Consider the following 22,162-nt stretch of genomic DNA (forward strand, 5'->3'; position numbering starts at 1 on the left):
AAAAAGTGCTGCCGCGGGGGAAAGGAGATTCCCTGTTAGAAGAGCAGGCAGACGCTTGCTGGCCCTACACTGCTCCTCAGCAGCCCCTGCGCTTTCTGGCGGTGTTTCCCAAGCTGGGGAATTGGCCAAACCGCCATGCCTCACTATGGGGCAGAAAGTGGACAGCTGGCTGCACCAACAGCCAGCAAAGGCAGCTCTTGTTCAAGGGTCCTCTTCTTTCCCTATGACCAGAAAGTATCGGGACTGGGTAAGTTAAACCCTGTGCTCAGATGCTACGGTGATGAGGGTCATGTAAGTACATGATGGTGGTGGATATAACCTAGCAGCTGTTATTCTTGTCCTCTGATATACACCTTCAGTTCTCACTGATGCTAATGGAGTTTGCATGTGAGGCAGAACTTGGCTAGTCTGTGTTCAATAAATCAAATGTGGGAGCTTTAATATCAGTGTTTAACTTTTTAAAAAATATGGTTAAATCCTCATAGGATAATGCTGGTTGATAGATTAACATTTTATGGATTTATTATTGGTGTGTACCCAGGTGAATCTTTGCACCTACACACCCATGCTTTCTGATCTTTGATCTAAACTGTTGAACTATTATGGCCAATTAAAAAGCTGTGCTTTGTCACTTATACAGCACCCAAATTGCCCAGTGAAATTAATATAGTCAAAAAGTTGCTCAAATTCTAGTAAACTTTACATGCAGGGAGCATTTAAAAGCATGAATTTACTGGTGTTAACCTTAGAAATATCCCCTCCCCGCCTTTTTGTGTGTGTGTGTGTGTGTGTGTGTGTGTGTGTGTGTGTGTGTGTGTGTGTGTGTTAACTTTGCAATGTGAGCCAGAGGTCTAGGGACTTGTGTTTATAACATCACCATGACAACATAACACCTAATATTATTACAAGTAAGCTATAGACAATTCTCCTTTCAGATCCCCAGGCACATTTTGATTATGATCTGTAGTTCTCCCTTCCTGTGTGTATATATATATATATATATAGGAAGAGCTGAATAGTAGAGTCCAGATCTACTGTGCAGATCTGAGTGGAAAATTTTGCCTTAAAGTTAACTATCAAGATTCTCAGGCCTTGTTGTAATTTAGTGGAACACAATCATGCCAACATTCATACACTTTTCTTTTGTTTAAATTTCTACTAGTATCACTACATGGATTATTAATAAACCAATTTAAATCTAATTCACTATTCCTCTTATTGTTTATGCTGTTATAATGGGCATATACACCCTTTGGATAGTGAATCAGTTTCACTTTTGTTTGGTCACTTTCATTTTCTAGAATTCATGTATTACCAGCTGGCCTCAGTAATTGGGCTGCAAGAAATTCTGATTCCTTACATACACTTTTTACACTGGACATTTGATTGATTTTCCGTTTCTTTGTAAAGACCGGGGTTAAATGAAACGACTGACTAGATCTTGGCGTGGGAGTAAGATCTCGAATGCATGTTTAGGTGCAAAGAGTTATCTAGGTTGCAATTGGGGCTCACTGCAATTGCACCTGCAGTTGCTTAGGAGTGCAAAATTGGAAGCATTTAAAAACAATTAGCCCCCAAAAAAGTCCCATGATTTAATATAACAAAGATGGTGTAGAAAGTTTTTGAAGAACACAACATCCACTAACAAATTTCTCCTTCTCCTAATCCTCTTCCCCCTCCCCTCATATAACAGCAAGGACAGCAGGGCCCCGTACTGAAGGGATGTCTTTGCTGCTGCTCTCTTTGCCCTCCTGGGAAGACCCTTTTGTATGATTCTTCCTCCCCCTGCTCCACCCTAGGGAAGGGAATCTAATCTCACATATGCTGTACCTCCCCCATAGCCTCTCTCTAGGGGTTGTTGGATGAGGGGCAAACTATGGAGAGATTTCTCTACCTTTTAGCTAAGTAGTACATCTGAATCCATTTGCAGCACCTATGCTGTGACTTCATATCTTGGGCCAAATACACCCCAACACAATGGGTTGTGACTTCAGTGGTGTGGCCCCAGTTAACACCCAGGGTGAAGCTAGCCTCTTATCTCTACGCATAGAATGTGCCGGATGGGTTGAGCATCAGTGTACAGGTTTCAGAGTGGTAGCCGTGTTAGTCTGTATCAGCAAAAAGAAGGAGTCCTTGTGGCACCTTAGAGACTAACACATTTATTTGGGCATAAGCTTTCATGGGCTAAAACCCACTTCATTGGATGCAGGAAGTGGAAAATACAGTAGGAAGATATATATATACACAGAGAACATGAAAAAATGGGTGTTGCCATACCAACTATAATGAGACTAATCAATTAAGGTGGGCTATTACATCCATTAGCATTACATCTCTTCTGGCAGTAATAACTCCAAGGATTCCAACTAGTAAGTGAGTCATGACATTTCTCTATAAAAATCTTGTGAGTTATTCCTGATCCAGATGAGTGCTCTTCTACAGTTCAGTGATTTATACGTATAATTTACAGCCCGTTCTCCAAAGCAAGCTGACCTGTACTCACCTTTAAAGTGATCAGACAGGCAACTCAAGTGACTTTGTTTATTGGGAAAAGACAGGATGTGGCTGTGGATATCTAAATGGGGATTAAGGGCACCTCCTCTGGACATTTCGCAAAGGGAAATTGAATCCATACGCAGATGTATGTGGGTGGGCTCTTAGGGAGCCTGATGTCGTGAGCTGGAACTAATTGTAGGGAAGCAGCAGCTCAGTACTTGCCCATGGACTGGTTACAATTTATTCCTATCAAATAAAATATTAGTGGTCCTGCCACAAATAAAACGGAGTTTCAGATGAGACTTTCTTCCCCATGGACTTCAATAGTGGAAGATCAGGCACCAGCATCTTGCTTGTGGGAAATGCTGAGCCAGGATGCTCAGCCCCTCCTAGGAGTTGCTTGGCAAAGTGTGTGCCCAGCTCTCCGGTATAAAGCCTTGGGGCTTTCTTCTTAGGAAAACCTGCTCATTTCCAAAAGGAAGGAAAGAAAACAGCCTGTGAAGAAGTTTAAATATCAGCCATGAAGCCTGAAATTAAACTTAAACCACAGTTCCATTGTATACTGGAGAGCAAGTTTCTTTGAAGTGTTTGGTGTATCCATTGTTAATTTACGTAGAAGCAGGAGCGCCGCCAGCTTTTCTGCCGCCCTAGGCGGCGGAAGGTCCCGCCCCGAAATGCCGCCCCCCACAGAGGCGGCGGAAGGTCCCGCCGCTGAAATACCGCCGCGGTCGCCACCCCCCAAATTGTAGCACCCTAGGCCTAGGTCGCCTAATGGGTTGCACCGGCCCTGGGTAGAAGGGGGGGCGGGGGGTTGGGAGGGCTCATTTTGCCAAATTATACCCAGGGGTGGATCCAGGCACCAGCACACCAAGTGCGTGCCTGGGGCGGCAAGCCGCAGGGGGCGGCCTGGTGGCAAGCCGCAGTCAGGCTGCCTTCGGTGGCAAGCCTGTGGGAGGTCCGCCGGTCCCGCGGCTTCGGCGGCAATTCGGCGGCGGGTACGCCGAAGCCGCGGGACCGGCGGACCTCCCGCAGGCATGCCGCCGAAAGCCGCCTGACTGCCGTGCTTGGGGTGGCAAAATACATAGAGCCGCCCCTGATTATACCCATTCAAAATCATGGTCAGGTCTCATGAAATCCACACCTGGCTGCAGCATTGGGCTCCAGAAACTGCGCTTTCATTTTAGAAAAGCAAATTTTCTACCCATATGGCGACAAAGAACCTTGACAATGAAAACCGAATATAACTGGTGCAGTGTCAAGTATCAGGGGGTAGCCGTTGTTGCTGGTGCAGTGTCGTTTTCCTAAGTCTGCAGACAACTTGAAACAATAGCTCGGTTATGTGAATTTGCCACATTCATCTCAGTGGATTGACTCTGAAACCTAAAGATGACAGTTTAAATGTCAGTATTAACTATTTCAGTGATGATCCTTTGAGCAGAAACATCCCACTAATGTGCTTATCCCAAACTGCCTCCCCAGGTACCCAAATCTCACCCCCCTTCTGAACCTCCAACTGCCAAAACCTCCAGCTTCTTCCCCAGGAGACCCTGAGTGCTGCTGTTGTGTGTTCTCACTACAGAAATCATTGACATGTCAGAAACAAAATGTGAAGACAGCATGAAAAACTGAAACTAATCTAAAATTAACACAGGCTACTGTGTGGATTGTATTCATTTTCATATTTAATCTAGCAGGGACTGTCTACTACTGTTCGGAGAGTGCTTAACACAAAGGGGCCTTCTTCTCAGTTGGTCCCCTACAAATAAATACATAATTCCAATTTGGGCCCTAAATATTCCAAAAGTGGCTTGAAATTTTGGGTGCCCAGCTTGAGACACTTTAAAGAGTCCTGGTTTTTAGACATTACTAAGCATCTACCCTCTGCAAGTCAAACCCCTTTAAGGTGCCTCAACTCGAACACCCAAAAATGGAGGCACTTAAAATCACTAGTCACTTGAAAATGTAAGCCTGCATTTAAAGGGGATCAAGCTGTTGTGGGATCACCAGTCTGCCTCCCTGAGAACTGCAGAGTCGAGCAATCCTGCTGAGGCAAATCAGCCGGCTTGGCAAGGAGAGCACAGGAGGGGCCTTCAGCACGGTTTCGCCAGCTAGTGCAGAATGCAAAACCATGGCGGTTTCAGTTGGCTCTGGCAGCAACCTGAGTTCTGAGCTGCTGTATATTTGTTTTTCTGGTTTATTCCTCTGGTAGCCCTGGAAGCAGGGGAAGAATGACTTTCAAACAAGAATCTTTATTCTTTTCATAGCACGGACTCCCACTTAGCTAGAAAAACATGTTCTTTATTATTTCCCTTGGAAAACGATGGTTTAGATTAAAAAGAAAAATGTTTAGCAAACGTCAGAAAGAAAGCACCACTGAATTCTCCCAGCCCTAGGCCTAGCCTTGGAGATAGACATTTAATTAAGAATATGTCAAATAATAAAATACAAAAGACCTGGTTGATAAGATGATATCATCAGGGTGCCATTTAGCCATCAGCTCAGGGGCCATGGAATGGCCCCAGCACTGCTGTGATGGTCCTATCAGGCAGTGGGGGTTGAGCAGCAGCAGAACAAGGATAAGAGGATCAGAGCGGGGTTCTGGGCAGCTGTGTGTAGCCCTGCGCAGAGCAGCCGTTGGAGGTGAGGGGTATAATCCTTGCATCTGCCGTTACTGTGCGAGCACATTCTGGATCTGTGTGGTGATTCTTCCAGCTGAGGAAAATAGCAGGCTAGAGCGGTTGCCCTGGAGCTGGGCCAGTCCCTGCTTGTGGATTGGAGTGGATTCTACTTTCCTCTAGCCCCCACCCGCCCTCACCATTCCCTAGACAAAGCCAGTTTGCTGAGCTCTGTATGGGGTGGCCGTGCTGGTACATTTCATTATAGCAGAATATGTGGAACTTTACCTTTGAAACGTGGTGATCTGTCACTGTAATCAGAGGCTTTTCACACGACGACCGACCGTGCTAGAGTTCAGGGGCCTGTGTGCTTCCACAGAAGGAGATGGCAGGGAGTGGTGTTCTTAGCAGATGATTAAACCTGGAAATACCTCTTCATCTGTATTTACTGGTGACTTTTCAGAGACTTTTTGCTCTGAGAAACAAAAAGGCATCTTAATTGACAGATCTGCTTCCTGAGCATATTCAGAATTGGGGACAAAACCAAGTGCCTACTGCTTTCTACTCCTGTTAGCACGGCAGAGCCCACATAGCTAAAAATGAGCTGGATTCTGTTCTTTCTTGTCCGTCAATAAAATGCCTTAACAGGCTCTGATTTTTACTTATATCTACTGAAGACAAATGGGGTTGCACAAGTGTCTTTTGTTAGCAGAACCTTTAGTACTGGTCATGTGCAAGAAGGAAAACACCCAACTTGACTACTCAGCTCCCAGGTTGGCAGATGTGGGGTGGGGAGAATTTTCCTTGTAAACTCCAAATATCTGATGTGGAAATCACTGGGGATAATAAACCTGGAACTCCACAATGCCATTTAATGGTTGATTTGCAGAGCTGAATGGCATTCTTTCTCCACACACACTGTTCTGATTTAGGACCTTGAATATTCCTGATTGCTTTAAAATGTGATAGTTTTCATCTTAGCCCTTATTTGAAAGATGGCCTAAAGGGAGTGTCTGGCTTCATCTGAACCACTTGGGGATAGCTGCATAGAGTGAGACCCATTAGCCCTGCGCACTCTCGCTATGCAAAAGCAGTAGAACTTTTTTCAAGAAGTAAGTTTTATAGAACAATTGCTGAACATCTTGGGTGGTGGGACAATGTGCTAGATGTTGTGTGGATAGGCTGGTACAACACAATTGCACATCCAATGTGGTCCAGTGAGTATGGCCCTAGACTGGCAGTCAGGAGACCTATGTTTTATTCCCAGCTGTGCTAGTGATCTGCTGTTTGACCTTGGCTGAGTCACTTTCATCTCACTGGGCCTCTGTTTCCTCGTCTGTCTTGTCTATTTAGAGTGTTATCTCTGGCACAGGGACTTTCTCTCACTGTTTTGTACTTGCCTGGCACAATGGGTCCTGGTCTCTGTAGGGGCCTGCAGACACTACTGTCATACAAACACCTGGGTCTTTGCTTTCATATTGAGCAGCACACTTTCCACATTCATAGTGGGAGCCAGGGTGGCGTGCTGCATCATTTTTAGGTAACCTTTCGACTGGCACTGGAATGTGCAAGATCTGCATCAGTACCCTAGAGAACAAGTCCAGCTTAGTCAGACAGGGTGTCTGTACTTGTAAATGGCAATGATTTAAATGTGCATTGAATTTAAATTTAATAAGATTCCTTATTAATTAAATATTAACTGATTATTTAAAAACAGCTTTATTGAAGATTAACCTCCAGGAAAGAGATAAGCATCAGCACTTAGCTAGACAACAGCTGTTCTTGATTAGGGCTGTGAGAACTTGTGAAAATTACCCTTCCTTTGCATGCAGACTCTCTCCCAAAGAAAACGATCCTCTTAGCTCTGCCAGTTTTTTCTGCTTAACCTGGAACTCTTCTGCTGGCAACTGGGGGGCCTATGGAAAGGCTGCGTGTGTCTGGCACAATTGCACCTCATCAGTACATATGTTCCTGATCACCTAATGGCATTCATTTAAATCAGCTGTCTGTTAAATCTGACAGTAAGAAAGGATTTGGAGACCATTAACATAAGGTGTTGCCAAAACTGCTCTACCCGACTGCATACAGAGCTAGTTAGCATATTTAGCACACATTGGGTTAAATCCTGCCTTTAAGCTCTATCATGAGCTGAGGAAGGAGACCCCTTATGCACCCAAGGGCTGTGGAAGAAGTCATGACAGAAAGTCATTAACTGCAGGGGTCCCAGGGTGAACACAGTATGTAGGGGGTCTTGATGCTTCCTAAGGGTACCAAGCGTTGTGAGGCACCTCACAAACACCTGCCCTTTTGTGAGGAAGCCGTGTCTGTGCCTGCCAGGTGTCAGCTTCCCAATTCCACTGGCCACAGGCAACACAAGCCCTCCCCCTAGGCCTACACAACCTGCCTCTTTGCAGGTTAGCAATAGGCACACCCAAGCCCTCCGAGAATCTCCCTGGAGTGTCCAGTCCCTGGTCCACTGGTTGCTTACAGTAGTCACAGATTTGCTGTTTCCAAAGAAGCCGTACGCCCCAGCTTGCCAGTTCTATCACAGATCACTGCTCCACTTAGCACACAGCACTGAGATATGTTTGTAGTGAAAACAAGCAAAAGTTTATTTTAACAAAATATAGATATTCAAGTAGTGGCAAGTAGAATTTTGGGAAATCATAACCGCACACCATACAACAAAAACACTAACCCAGGAACCTATCCTTGCAACAAAGCCCGGTGCCAGCTCTGTCCACATATCTATTCAAGTGACACCATCATAGGACCTAACCATGTCAGCCACACCATCAGGGGCTCGTTCACCTGCACATCTACCAACGTGATATATGCCATCATGTGCCAGCAATGCCCCTCTGCCATGTACATTGGCCAAACTGGACAGTCTCTACGCAAAAGAATAAATGGACCCAAATCTGACATCAGGAATCATAACATTCAAAAACCAGTAGGAGAACATTTCAACCTCTCTAATCACTCAGTGACAGACTTGAAGGTGTCAGTTTTGCAACAAAAAAACTTCAAAAACAGACTCCAAAGAGAGACTGCTGAACTCGAATTAATATGCAAATTAGACACAATTAACTTAGGCCTAAACAGAGACTGGGAATGATTGGGTCATTACACTAATTGAATTTTTTTCCCCCCATGTTAAGTTCTCCTCACACCTTCTATGGGTCATCTCGATTATCACTTCAAAGTTTTTTCTTCTGCTGCTACTGATAGCTCATCTCAATTGATTGGCCTCTTACAATTGGTATGCGTACTTCCACCTTTTCATGTTCTCTGTATGTATAAATATCTTCTGTCTGTGTGTTCCACTCTATGCATCTGAAGAAGTGAGCTGTAGCCCACAAAAGCTTATGCTGAAATAAATTTGTTAGTCTCTAAGGTGCCACAAGTACTCCTGTTCTTTATTCTAGAACCTAGACACTCTTAACTAGACACTTTCCTTCTTAGAGAGCAATGCTCACCCAAAGTCCTTGGCTGTAATCTTCTGTTCATGGACTGGGAGTCAGTCAGGAGACCTATGTGTTATTCCTAGCTCCATCACTAACCTGCTGTTTAACCTTGGTTGAGTCACTTTATCTCACGAGACCTCATTTTCCCCTCCCACCCTTCGTCTGTCTTGTGTATTTAAACTGTAATCTCTTTGGGGCTGGGACTCTCTCTCACTGTGTTTGTACGTGCCTGGCATAATGGGATCCTGGTCTCTCATGGTGTCAGTTTGCCTCTTCAGTGAAAGAACCCAAGGGTCTATTTGTATCCCCAGGTATATAAGAACAATTCATTGTCTTTATACATCAACAGGACACATCCCTCTCCCCACCAATGATGGCTGTTTTTCCCTGTATACTCCTTTCTTGTAGATTTTGCAATTTCTTAATCAGCATCTGGCTTAGTATGCAAACAGGCACACAGTATGAGGCACACAATGACCAGACAGGGAGATAAGCATCTGTTACCCCCTGCCTGAAAGGAACCTGTCCAAGGCATGTCTCCTCCTGGTTACTTGCCTTCATAACATAACTCTTCGTATAGACACACAATTCCTTAAATCAGGGGTTCTCAAACTGGGGGTCGGGATCCCTCAGGGGGTCACAAGGTTATTACATGGGGGGTCGCGAGCTGTCAACCTCCACCCCAAACCCTGCTTTTCCTCTAGCATTTATAATGGTGTTAAATATATAAAAAGAGTTTTTAATTTATAATGGGGTCACACTCAGAGGCTAGCTATGTGAAAGGGGTCACCAGTAAAAATTTTTGAGAACCACTGCCTTAAATATTGTCCGTACACACATTTTGCAATGATTATGACGACCAATGGGCTACCAGCTCTCAGTAGAGACACCATATGCCACCCTTTACTGAATTATTATGCTTATATCCAACCCAGGGGATCCCTGTAAAACCCTATGCACTCCCTATGCCCTTTGCCAGTTGGCATCAAGAGGTTCCTGGATCACGCTACACCTGCAGAAAAGGGGAAGTCTATATTTCCCTGCCAGCAAAGCCATGGCCCTGCCCTATCCACGTACTCCCTCTAGGCCTTCAACAGTACTAATGGGACAACTTGTGCCCCCCTCCCTCCCCAACAAAACTATGGTTGCCTCCTGTGTGAGTGTGCTGAGTGTCTCTTCATGCCCTTTGTGCCCAACGTGCACCTAGTGCCCAATACCAAGCCAGTCATAGTTTGGGTCTCTGCTACTGACAGGTCAAATTGTGGGTTCTTCACTCATACCAGTAAGCAGTTACTCACATGAGTGATTTCACTGAAGTCAGTGGGACTACTCGTGTGAGTAACTGCTCAGAGATGTGAGGAATGAGCCCCGGCCAACCCTTCTAGTTGTGGAATGCAAAGATAATTGAGCTTTGTAGAGTCCAAGGGCCAATCCTGCATTCCTTTGAGCACTCAAGTCCCCCTCCACAGGGAATTCAGGTTCAGGCCCCCATCAGCTGTATAATCAGAGAACCAATGTAATCCAGTGCAAGACAAAAACATCCACAGCTGGCTCAGATAAATTGTTCTTCTGCAGATTGCACATGATGCATTGTTACCCATCTATACATAGTTTTTGTTGAACAGTGCTCATAGGGCAAAACCAAAGTGGGGTATTACCAAAGAGTTGTCAAAACAGCTCCGAAGTTGAGCTACATGTATATGGATTAGTTCTGCCTCCAGCCTGCTTAAATTATAGCCTGCACCCCTGCAATTTTTGGTAACTGTTCTAATGTATTTCTTTGTGCACAGGCATTAGAGCACCAAGGCTTCCGGTAGCACCACCTGCTGATGCTTTGTTCTCAGATACTGATTTACCCTTCCAAAGCCCTCTTCTAAAAACAACCTGTGGTCTGTTATGCACAAGGCCTCATGTGGTCTTTCTATGGCACTCTCAGACAGAGGTATGACATCAGCATGCGGGGGCGGAGGGGGGGAAACAGGCTACTTAGCCTGAAAGCTCCATAGGAAATAGTTGCAGTGAGGAATCAATGAGGTGCGTGCAACAGCTTTCAGCACTTTGTGATGCCCTGTGTCAGGTTAGAATGAATTGCATTGTATTGGGCCAAATTTTGAAATGCAGATGCCTAAAACGGTAGCCACAAAGCATGCAGCCATTGTACACACAAAGCCATATTTGTGCTGGACAAGTGTGCCTTGGTGAAAACTTAGGCACAGAGTCACCCACTGAAGGTTTTGCACAGGCACCAGGTACACACAGCTTTCCCTGGCCAAACATAGGTAGCTGCCTTTAGCGCTGTGCTCCTGTTCCTAGCAGCCTTCTTTGGAAAATGCAGACTTTTTTGTGAGGTTCCTCTCTGTGGAAATCACAGGAAACAATATGCTGTGAGGCACATCTGCTTGATTTCCTCCAGAATCTCATCAATGTCTCTCGGCAGGGATTTTTTTCCTTTTCAAAGGTCTCCTCTCGGCACCATGTGAGATGTGGTATGGCACATCCCATTACGCAGTGCACTATACTGTAATGCTGACTAAAGAGCATTTTTTGCAAGTCTCCTACTCACGCTTTCTTTCATCCTGTAAAACTTAACACCCCTGTAGTATCTTAGCTAAAACATAAGGCAGATTTGTCTCCTTCCTGAGATGAAAGGCCTCTGAGCTCCCATTCTTTCATTATGCAAATGTCTAGGGCCAGATTCTCATCTCTGCTGTGTGTCTTGTATTGCAGCATGACTTTAAACAAAACACCCTCTTGTGTCCCAGAAGCATGGACAATCGCTGATTTTATTAGCTACTCAGCAAACTGGCTCTAAATTAGGTTTAATTAAAACTGTTGGATTGAAGGGGTCTGTTCGATTTGCAGTCACTTCTTGGTTGTGACTCATCTAGTCTCAAGGAGCATCTAAGATGAAAAGAAGTGTCACATAGGGCCAAATTCTATTCATGTGAGTAGTCCCACTGAAATCTGGGTACTATGAGTAAAGAGAATAGGATTTGGTCTATAAATCGTAGATCCCAAGGCCAGAAGGGATCCCTGAGATAATTTATTTCACAGGCCATAGAATTTACCCAAAATGATTCTTAGAGCAGATCTTTTAGAAAAACATCCAATCTTGATTTTAAAATTATCAGTGATGGAGAATCCACCATGGCCATTGGTAAATTGTTCCAGTAACTAATTACTCTCATTGTTAAAAATGTATGTGTTATTTCTAGTCTGAATATGTCTAGCTCAACTTCCAGCCATAGAATCGTGTTATAGCTTTTTTCTGCTAGTTTGAAAAGCAAGTTATTAGATATCATAGACAGTAATCAAGTCTCCCCTTAACCTTCTCTTTGTTAAACTAAATCAGGGGTTCTCAAACTTTTTTGCTGGGACCCCCTTTGAAAATATTTCAGATGACCCTCCCCATACCGTGCCACCCTTACGTCTTCACTCTCCAACCAGGGCCGGCTCTAGGCACCAGCAAAGCAAGCAGGTGCTTGGGGCGGTAAATTTGCAGGGGCGCAAGAATCCAGCATGGGAGCTGAGAACCAGCAGGGGGCCCTGGGAGCTATAGTTCCTTGGTTAGCTCCCAGCTGTGGGCTCTCCCCCCACCCACACCCCCTGCCACCCCTGCACTGCCCCCATCCGCACCCCCTGCCGCCCTGGCCCCCACCCACACCCCCTGCTGCCCCAGCCCTGGGCTCTCCCCCCACCCGCATCTCCTGCCACCCCAGCCCTGGGCTCTTCTCCCCCCCCTGCACCCGCACTCCCTGCCGCCCCAGCTCTGGCCCCCACCTGCACCTCCTGCCGCCGCAGCCTGGGCTCTTCCCCCCCCCCCCCCCCCCGCACCCACACCTCCTGCCGCCCCAGCCCTGGGCTCTCCCCCAAAGAAAGAATTGGGTGGACTAAATGGACAGTGCACCTCTCTATCTGAAGCCTAGCAAGGGAGGTACATGGATCCCACTAGAATTTAAAATGAAAAGTAAGGGAGGGGAGGCTCTACTAGACTGGGCAGCTTTAGATACAGTACCAGGCACGTAGGAGGATTTACACTTCTGAGCCATGGAAGCAGAAATTGACTTTTCTTTTCCAGATTTAGCTAATATTCAGAAAGCGAATCCAGCACCTGCCTTCCAGATTTGAATACCCTCAAAATTCAGGCGTGCTCAAGCTCAATTTGGGCAGCTGTTACTTCATTTCTCCCAAATCAAATATACTGATCCACTGTAACTTGCTGTAGAAAAAGTAGAATAAATTGAGCAAGAAATGCTTCCCAGTGGTTATTAGGACTGGAATTGCTATTTTCAACAGCCATTGCTTTTTTATTATTATTATTATTATTTAAGTTTTAGTTTTATTTGTTTAAAAGGAAGACAGTGATATTGCATTTCCAAATTCCTCATAGAAACAAAGAATGGAACAAAAGAATAATAAAGGCACCTCAACTTTTCCTCATTTATGTAGGACAGTCTTATAATATGCATCCAGATAGCCTTCAATCACACAAGCTGAAAATTGTTCCACTTTACTGCAGTTCTGTAACCATATGGGAACCAATCCTGTCTGTGTTCTGTGCACATCCAAAATTCCTGCTGAATGACCCGCCCTGGGAGCGAGTTACCAGTGACCCAGGGCTGGGGCGGCAGGAGGGTGCAGTGTGTGTGTGGGGGGGGGGGGAGCAGACAAAATTTTTTTTGCTTGGGGCAGCAAAAAACCTAGAGCCGGCCCTGTCTCCAGCTTCCCAGCTCTGAAGGCAGTGCAGAAGTAAGGGTGACAATACCACAACCCCCCTACAATAGGCTTGTGATCCCCTTTTGGATTGGGACCCCCAGTCTGAGAAACGCTGAGCTAAATAGATTGACTATCACTATAACGCATGTTTTCTAATCCTTTAATCATTCTTGGGACTCTCCTCTGAACCCTCTCCAATTTATCACCATCCTTCTTGAACTGTGGTCACCAGAATCGGATACAGTATTCCAGCAGCCTCCTTTCCACTGCCAAATACAGAGGTAAAATAACCTCTCTATTCCTACTTGAGATTCCCCTTAGGGTGACCAGCATTTTAGCTGTTTGTCCTGCGTCCCGATATTTCGCTCCGCCGGCAGTTTTTTTTTTTTTTTTTGCTCTGCCGGCAGTTTGGTGGTGGTGTTGTTGCTCCGCCGGCAGCACTCGGCTTTTTTTGGGCCGGTGTCCCTATATTTTCTTCCTCTCATCTGGTCACCCTAATTCCCCTGTTCATGCATCCCAGGATTGCATTAGCTCTTTTGGCCACAGCATCACTCTGGAAGCTCATGTTCAGATGATTATCTACCAAGACCCCCCAAATCTTTTTCAGAGTCACTGCTTCCCAGGATAGTCTCCCATCCTGTAAGTATGGCCTTTCTTCCCCCCTCCCCCATCCCCCAGAAGCATGTATTTACATTTAGCCATATTAAAACGCATACTGTTTGCTTGCAACCAGTTTTCCAAGAGATGCAGATCACTCTGAATCAGTGACCTCTCCTCTTCACGATTTACCACTCCCGCATTTTTTTGTCATCTGCAAGCTTTATAAGTATAAATTCACAAGTATACATGAATGATGTGCATCATTTTGCTCCAGCCAGAAAGCTGAGAGTTCGCTCTTTCCAGCATTTTGCTTTGTGTAGAATACCCACATATGAAGGAATTAGAAACACCCCTTTCTGAGATTATGTTATCCAAGTTTTGGCTTGCACACCCCATAGCTGAAGCCTGAGGAACTCAAATAGCAATGTGGCTAATAAAATCTAAGATGGCATTTTGTGAATAGGAAATAGAGGATATGAAGGATCGACCCAAAAGTAATCAAGGCAATTCTAAAAATTCCCTGTGATGGGAGAGTAAAATGTATCAAAAAATTACATAAAAGTGGAGTCAGTGAGCCCTTCCTCTCTTTTGTGACTCATAACACTTAAGGCTAAATGGCCCTCATTGTCTGAAACAAGTCATACTGTTTCTTACCCCTGACAAATCCAATAGTTCTTTTATAAAAGACGTGTAGCAATTTGCTGCTGGTGAGAAATGTTAATGTAACAGATGCTGTTTCATGTAGGTGTCTGCATTCTCTAATATTGCAGTCACCCTGTCCTTCCTCACCACCTGTCCTTAGGGGATTACTCATCCCACTGGTAAATGAACACTTTTACCTGCAGGGTGGGTGGCAGTGTTCAGCAGAATCCTTACGTCAGCATCAATGCACTTTCTGGGAAGAAGCTCCCAGGTACACGCGACAGCAGCAGAGGTACATTTTTTGCCTCATATTCCTGGTACGTTATGCAGCAGGAAGCATTTAACAGACATGTATCTGACTTGAATGTAGGTAGTTTGTTATGGCATTCAATGTGTTGAAGTTTAAAAGGTGACTGTACTTTAGGCCATGTCTACACTAGCACTTATGTCGGTAAAACTTTTGTTGCTCAGGGGTGTGAAAAAACACCCCATGAGTGACGTAAGTTTTGCCGGCATAAGCGCATGTGTGCATAGTGCTATGTCGGCAGCAGACCACCATAAGATTGTAAGTACAGGGCCTTACATACACTTGGGCGTACATGTTACAGTCCAGCTACTATATGTGGATTGCCCAAAACCTATTTTGTGTCCTGTCATGCCTGAGCAGACAGCTCTGCGTGGACTAGGAAAACAGGGTTTCTGAAAGGGTTCTCGTGAACATGTTTTCAGACAAAATTCAACACTTTAAAAAGCATATTAGCTTGTCCATACAGTCATTCATGATCAGCTAACAATGTTTTTACTAGTCTAGCTTGGGCTAGTGAGGTGTGGTGGTAGCAGATACCGAGAGCTTTACCAGACACTCCGGATCTCCAAATATTGACTTGTACAGACAGATAAATAAGACGTGAAACAGGAGCTGTGATATAGAATCAGGAAAGATGGCCTCATGTCATCACTCAGGGAACAAAAGTTCCATTTCTACCTATCTTCTCTAGGTGACTGATTAGGGAGGTAATAGAACCGGACACTGCGGCTCTAGCCCATGGGGGAGCGGCAGATATGTTTAGGTCGGAGAATGAAAGACAGAAACAGTCTCAGGCTCATCCATCACCTCCCTCATACTACCTGAGGGAGCAAAGAGCTTTTCTTTCCCATCGGAGCTGCTTCCGAAAAATGAGAGGCTGCTAGTAACTTTTCTCTAGAAAAGGTTTAGGACGAGTAAGCACATTTTTCTAACAATTTTTGCTGAGGACAGCATTGGCTTCACCTTTGAAGTGTGCATAGCAGCCAACATTTGACTCCTTCTGTGACATTGTGCAGTCTATATGGTTTTATAAAAACATGATAATAAGTGAATATAATGTAACTGGGATAGTTTTAGAAAAATATGGTAAAAAGTGAATATAACGTAACTGGGATATGCTTCATGCAAAAGGTCTCTTGTAAGGTATCATTACAAAGCTTGTAATCTACTGAGTGTGATCATCCGATTTGTATAAATGTACCACTCTTGTATCTAAAACTAGAAATATAAAATATAACTCTGAGGGCCTATTGTAATTATGTAAAGTGTGGGCCATTAAGGATGGTTTGGAATCTTGATGACTCCCATTGTCTGCAGATGGTTGTGTTTACCTGTGAGTCTTCCTGTATATGTGTGTGCTGGCAAGTGAGTAATGAAGTCTTGCAGTGACATGTGATCATGTCACCTGAACTGGAATCCATCTTTAACCTGGTGCTTTTCCAGTGAGGGGGGTGGAAACCCAGAGGGACAAAGGGTTCCCGCCTTATGCAAAAGATATATAAAGGTGTGGAAGAGAACAAAGGACGAGAGGAGCCATCATGAAGAATCCCCTAGCTATCACCTGAGCTGGAACAAGAGCTGTACCAGGGGAAAGAATTGTGCCCAGGCCTGGAAGGTGTCCAGTCTGAGAAAAAACTTACTGAAGCATCTCTGAGGGTGAGATTATCTGTATTCAGTTTGATTAGGCATAGATTTGAGCATTTTATTTTATTTTGCTTGGTGACTTACTTTGTTCTGTCTGTTACTACTTGGAACCACTTAAATCCTACTGTCTGTATTTAATAAAATCACTTTTTATTTAGTAATTTACTCAGAGTATGTATTAATACCTGGGGGAGCAAACAACTGTGCATATCTCTCTATCAGTGTTATAGAGGGCGAACAATTTATGAGTTTGCCCTGCATAAGCTTTATGCAGGGTAAAACGGATTTATCTGGGTTTAGACTCCATTGGGAGTTGGGCATCTGAGTGCTAAAGACAAGCACACTTCTGTGAGCTGTTTTCAGGTAAACTTGCAGCTTTGGGACAAGTGATTCAGACCCTGGGTCTGTGTTGAAGCAGACGGGAGTGTCTGGCTCAGCAAGACAGGGTGCTGGAGTCCTGAGCTGGCAGGGAAAACAGGAACAGGGGTAGTCTTTGCACATCGGGTGGCAGCTCCCAAGGGGGTTTCTGTGATCCAACCCGTCACACCTTCTTTTTGTTTTTCCTCCAACTAAACCAATGTTCTGATGGCTGCTTCCGCCTTCTCCCCCCACCCCCTCTGCTCTTTCCCTCTGTCCCATGCAAGTTCCTTTCCCAGCAGCAGGTCAGCTGGCCCCTCCCTGCTCCTTGCCAGCTGCCCCTGTCTGGGCAACCACGGCTCCAGCTCTTCCTTGCACTGTGAGTAGCTGATGGGTGGCTGCAGGAACAGGGGCTGGACCTGGCTGCTGCTGAGAGAGGAGAATAGGCCGAGGAGGAAGGGAGCTGCTGCTGAGAATGGAGCATCTGAGAGGAAAAAACTACCACAACACAGCCCCAGGGCACTGACCAGGACAGCAGCTCCCCTGGACTGTCCCAGCCAAACTGGGGCTGTCTCTGTGAACAGTGTTGTTATTAGCTCTTCTCCTTGTTCCAAAGATCATTCTTCATTTTGAAAGTTGCACACAGGCCTTTCCCACTCCCCTCTTGGAAGGGCACGACAGTCCCCCTTGCTAACAGCTCCTGGTTTGGCTGTACGTACTTCCTCTCTGCTGTGCTGTGCAGTGCAGAGAGGATTTCAGTTATAAATCTCTTCCCTATTTCTCGGTTGTGCTTCCAACTTTCACTAGGCAGCACAGACTTGCCCAGCACAGTCCCTCCTGCAGCCGGGCGACTCCCTCCCTTCACTCTGTGAACAGCTAGTGTTTCCTGTGTGTGCTGGAGCATGGCTTCCCACCCTGCTGCTATAGGGAAGGGTGCCATGCAAACATCTGTAACAAACACTGTGGAGCTATTGCCATCTTGCATGAACATGACATGTACATGAAATGTGTAGTAAAAAACACTGAAACCTCTTTGAGTAAGATGACCAGACATCCCGTTTTTAAAGGGACAGTCCCATATTTAAGCCTTCCTGCAGGTGTCCCAACTTTTTCTTTAAAACGGGCTAATTGTCCCATATTTTCTGTCTCCCCTCGTCAGTACTGGTGGGTCCTGCTGCTGGCCAGATCACTGCTCGACAGCCGCCTGCCCACCAGTGGTGGGGGGGGTCCAGTAGCCGACTATGGGGGTGGGTGTGCAAGGCTGGTGGTGGAGCAAAGCTGCAGTGCACGGGACCAGCTGATCCTCCTGCTGGTCTGTCAGCACAGCCCCCTGCTGCGTGCCGGCTCTCAGTCAGCAGGGTCCTGCTCTCCATCCCATTTCAGGCAGGCATTGGCTGCACGGTGCGAGCTGTGGTGGCTGGTGAGTGCGGGCAGGCACCAGGCAGCGGCTCGTTACATCACCTCTGCTGCCCACCCATCAGCCCTTTACATGCTCCCCCTCTTGCTGTCCTCTCCCTACTTTGCCCCTTCACCTCCCCTCAGCCCCACTGCTCCTCCATATCCCTCCTGGTGGGACGCATTCCACTCCCAGCACTGTGCAGAGAACCAGCCCCTGTTGGGAGTGCTCAGCTCACCAACAGTCCGGCCGGCAGGCTCCTTCCTTCCCCCACTACCTCTGGCTGGGCCAGCGCCATGGGAAAGCCCAAGACCCTCCAGCCAAGCTGTGTGTGCCAGAGCACCACACAGCACTGGCACGGGGAAGTCTCTCCGCCCCTCAGCTAAGCTCTGGAGTGGCGAGGGGGAAAGCGATTTCCAGCCTGTTCATGCCCCGACCCTGCAAGCTCCACAGCAGCCCCCCCGTGCAACAGCTTAACACCCTCCTCACCTGCTCCCCACTGCCCTGGGTCCTCCCCCCAGAGAGCACGGGGCTGCTCCATCCCCTAGGCACCTGCTGCTGCTGAGCCACCTCTCTGGCCAGGTTCACTGAAGCCCCTGCAGTCAGGTTCCCTGGGCCCTGGTGCACTGTGCAGCCTTAGGGTTTAACCCATTTCTGCCCGTGCTGTAGCCGAGGGACAGGAGACCGCCGGGTTATGTAGGTGGCCAGCAGCAGCCTGGAGGTGTTAACTGCCTTTCAATACTGTGGGCAGGAAGGGACAAGCTGCTTCCAGCCACAGGGGAGTGGGGGTTAGGGGCAAGAGATGAGCTCTGCAAAGTCACAGGCCAGGTCATCCCTCCCTGCCCTCCCCTGTGGCTGGAAGCAGCTCCCGTCCCTTCCCTCCCGCACAGTGCAGAAAGGCTGCTGCTGGCCACATTCTGGTGTGAATCCTGGCAGAAATCTGGGGAGGGGAGCATGTGACCCTGCATGGCCCCCTCCCCCACGTGTTGCCTCAGGAACACACGGCACCAGGTACCAGGAGAGGTAGGTCCATCCCGGGGGCCCAGCCAGGCATGGAGGGCAGAGATCACCGGGCAGGGAGGGTTGGGTCGGGCAATCACCCCCTCCCCCCTGTGTGAGAGAGGTGTACAGGAGTGTGTGCATGTCACCCCTCCCCGTGTGAACCCTAAAGCCTTAAAGATAAGAAGATAAATAAAAAGAATCCAACTACGCAGGATTTCTTTTTAACATCAATCAATTTGCTGTTAATTTGAACATGTGTACTGCATAGTTCTGATTCATTGCCATTGAACTCGCTTGAATACGAGTAATTTTACCAGGTGTCCTGTATTCAGCATAAGGAAATATGGTCACCCTATCTTTGAGGCACAATTACTGAGCACGTCCATTGGCCATGTATCAAAGCTTAATATGAATCTTCAGCCAAAGAAGAGAGGACGTTGAGGCACCAACCTCACTGACCACAGTATGGACTAGCAACCTGCAAAGTGTAACTTTATTAAATTGAAGCCATTTAAAAAGTATATTAGCTCCAAAATAATTGCATCACTTAAAACAAACAAACCATGTCTCCCAAGTTTCCAGTTCATCCATTTAAAATGAAAATAAGACTGTAGAGCAGACACCATGAAAAGTCTCTTGGCTGTAGTAAAGGGCAACATAACTATTTAATTTTCATGACCTTGCAGCCATGTTGTCTTAGGCTGTGTGTGTGATCTGATCACAACTACAAGCTAAGCAGTAACACCAGCAGCTTGACCAATGTTAAAAAGGGATTCCTCTGAGGACTATTGCAGGAAGTGGAGTTGGTAATTCAGTGGGTGGTGGTCTACCTACCTTCTGGGTCAGTACAGAACAAATACTCCAGTGTGGCAGCAGGGGTACTGGAGGAGCTGTAGAACTTGACTTCTTGTGGGCACTCAAAATCCCAGAATGAGGATGTTAACCTTCATGTCTTGGACAAATTCCAGCTTAGATATTTACATTCTGTCCACCTAAAGTCCCCTGCAGTTTCAACTGCACACAGTGTTCTTCACTTCTAACCCTAAACTGCTGCTGTGTGCCTTTAAAGATTTGCTGCAGCACATTTGCGAGGTGGAAATGTTTTAGTGGTGGGTGAAGTGATTATTGTATATCAGTCACAAAATCTGGATCCAGACTTCATATACCCCAAAGTTCAGACATGTTTGGGTCTGGAATTTTGATGATAAAAGTAGAGGCCATTTGAGACATTAATATCCAGATCTAGGTTCAGAATACTAATAGCCCTCAAATTTAGAGATGTTCAGGTAATGTCTATTCTGTGTATGTATGGCTTGGTTCACCTCTGCATTCTACCAGTTTTATGTGGATGTCACTAGACCAGTGTAATGGAATAGTGAATCAGGGCCAGAGTTGGTAAAACATTTTGTAAATTTTCAGGAAGAAAGGCATCTTAGAAATGTAAGCAGTAATATTTCAATCTTATACTATTGCAGGATTTCTCTTGTTACTCATTTCAAGATAAGTTGTGGGGGGGGAAAGAAATATTAGGGTCCTTTTTTTTCTGAAACCTTGAGAATGAATCAGTACAATACTACAAAACAATAGTCCAGAGCGCCGAATAAGCACAATTGGACAGCATCTTCCTTAAAACACTTTCATGGAATTTCTGTCATATCAAATTGCGTGAAGGACTTCAGTGGATGTGGGAGGGAATCTTACGACAAATACCCTGATGGAATTTAGTTCCTTATTTCTTTTCCCATGAATGCAACATTTGCTTAGTCAGACTAGAGAGCCCTATTCATTCTTATAGTTACGGAGTCTATGCACAAACTAGTCACTTTCCCATTTGGTCTGAGGGTGTGATCTTTGATGTCAATGCAAAAACTCCTATTGACTTTAATGGTTATTGGATGAGTCTTTCTTACTGTAATAAATCTGCCCCATAAAAACATTCAGTATGTGTAACAGAGGCTAGAAATGAAAATCATGAAAGCTTTTTACAACATTATGGGGCTGTTAACTTTTCTAATTCACAAAAATGAACAATTATTGAGAGCAATATAGTAGTTAGATGACAAACATTGTTTTTTGTATTTAAAAACACACTGTGCATTGTAGCATGGCTTTCTGGCTCATTTATCACATCAGTTGAATACTACAAGACATTCGCCACTTGAAGCAGTCAAATGAACAATACTATTGGCAATCTGGTTGCGTAATGGGGACCAGCTGCACCTACTAAACAGTCCTGTTTGGTTTTGATCATTTCAAATTCCCAATATAAGCTCTAAAATGATGACGCCCAAATATGGGCTGAGCCCTTTAGTGAACTTCACTTAACCTTTCACAAGCACACCCAGTCACATCTGATCCCATCAGCATTGTCTGTGAGCCAGAAAAAGAAGGCTCCGTCCTTCTACCACACACTCTAATGGAGGATTTATAGGGTTTCCTTGTAAAAGATCTATTGTAAGGGGGCAAGCCAATGTTTTGCTTTGCTATTTAGCTTCCAAAACCTCTTTTTGCAATAGTCGGACATAGCGATCAGTCACAAAATAATATTTGTGACTTGATAAAATGTATTGAAAGTAAAAATGCAGAAGGTAGACTCCGAGACCACCGTTTCCCCCCTAAACATTGTATATATCAAGTATACTTTGCTTTAAAAGGCAGCCTTATGTGATCTTACAAAAGGAATCTGAACAGCTGGCCACAAGGAAAAGCAGTCTGAAGTAGGACAGTTGCTGTTCCGCTAATGAATTGTGGGTAGCTGATCATGCTTCTGAGGAATAAGACAACAGGGGAAACAGAAGTTCTTTTGTTATCTACAAACTGGGTACAGTGCATGCAACTACAGTACAGTGTGACTTCTCCAAACCAGTATGTAAATTCCTTCACACTGGAACTAGGAGTGATTAAGTTTCACAGTGTCTCA

Source organism: Emys orbicularis, chromosome 9 (genome assembly GCF_028017835.1).
Source record: "Emys orbicularis isolate rEmyOrb1 chromosome 9, rEmyOrb1.hap1, whole genome shotgun sequence".
NCBI classification, from domain to species: domain Eukaryota; kingdom Metazoa; phylum Chordata; order Testudines; family Emydidae; genus Emys; species Emys orbicularis.